Source organism: Haliaeetus leucocephalus, unplaced genomic scaffold (genome assembly GCF_000737465.1).
Source record: "Haliaeetus leucocephalus isolate CR32 unplaced genomic scaffold, Haliaeetus_leucocephalus-4.0 Scaffold656, whole genome shotgun sequence".
NCBI lineage: Eukaryota > Metazoa > Chordata > Aves > Accipitriformes > Accipitridae > Haliaeetus > Haliaeetus leucocephalus.
Genome location: NW_010973092.1, coordinates 563,553 through 565,081, shown reverse-complemented (window position 1 = coordinate 565,081; position 1,529 = coordinate 563,553).

Genomic DNA, 1,529 nt, shown 5'->3' with positions numbered 1-1,529 from the left:
CACAGCACCACCAAAAGGTCCCTCAGTAATTCCAATTATTTTTATTACTTAAGAAAAGACAGCTCTTTTTTTTACAGAAAGAAAGGAATGGGAAAAGTGGGATCACAAAAGCAGTTAGAGATGGAAAGACCCGATGGCTCAGCGAGGCTCCCGGCATCCTCCCCGCAGCGGGGGGGGGGGTGATGTCCCCTGGCACACGAAATGCGGCCTTGCAAGGGGGAAAGATCTGCTTCCCTGTCATTCTGGGCTTTTTTCTTTTGAAATGTGTAATTCAGCAGCAGGAGGCTCTTCAACAGAGTATTTTATATCTCACTATGTCTCAAACATAATGTCAGCGCCACAGCTGAGCTCCCAGTTCCTGCAGCAGGTTATTGCACGCTTTACCCATAAATTTAGAGTTTCAGCAGTCCGCAGCTGACAAGTCAGGGCTGGCAAGTGTTTCACAGGAGTAACTGTTCTCCCACGTGTTGAGTGTTTCAGTTACACAGGCCATAAAATAAACACAGGACCAGGAGTCTGAACTGACAGTGCGTTTCCTTTGCTGACTGCACGATTTCTCATGTACCTTACTCGGATGTAACGAGCTCCCCGGGCAGTCCCGAGGGCCACGTCTCAGGGGACCCTGCCGGTGCTGCCTCCCTGTGAGGGCTGCGGACCTGGCCCTGCTGCGGCCACCTCCCCGGGGGTCCTCTCCCACCCCCGTGGGGCTCCCCATCTCCCCATCCCAGCGGGAACCCACTGGAGTCCCGTGGTAACCACGGTGCAGCATGAACTCCCCTGTTTCCCAGCCCACAGGGCTCCGCTGCAGCAGGGACTAGCCACGCGCTTCACGCCTCTCTTGCTCCATCCCAGCCCGCCCGCGGGCACTGCAGCCCTTCGCCCTCCGCAGCCACGTTCCCCCGGCATTTGCCCATGGCTTGGGTTGCCACAACCTGCGTCTCAGCCCCCTCGGCCGGCTGCCGGTGGCCCAGGCCAGCCGTCCCCAGGCTGGGGTCTCGCCGCCCCGGGCAGCACTCCGTGGAGGTGTGGGTTTTCCGGGAGGCTCTGGGCCCACAGCAGGGCCCCCAGGCATGGTCTATCGGCCTCCGGCAGACCCCGCTGCCTTCCCCCGGCTCCGCACAGGCCGGTGGGCTTTTCGCTACACGTGCTGCCGCGGGCCCTGACGGTAAACCGAACTCCGGCGGGAGAAATAAGCTGCCCTCGCCCAACCGAGGCTCTGCTGGTCTAACTGCCTCTACAAGGAGCTTCTGCCAGCGCAGCCGCGCCTTGCATCAGGACCTTTGCCAGCAGTTGCGTCCAGCGGGGACTGCGGGGCGGAGGCCCGCCCGTATGAGCCCGGGCCGGGGCTACCGGGCGCCAGGGCAGCCCGCGAGGGCCCCGCGCCGCGCCCGGCAGACCGCGCCCCCCAGCGGCCGCACGGCGCTGGGGCAAGGCCCGCGACAGCTTCCCATTGGCCGGCCTTTCCCCCCGCCCTCCCGACCCCAGCACCGCCCGCTCATTGGCTGGTGCCCGGGAATTTTGCTGCTTGT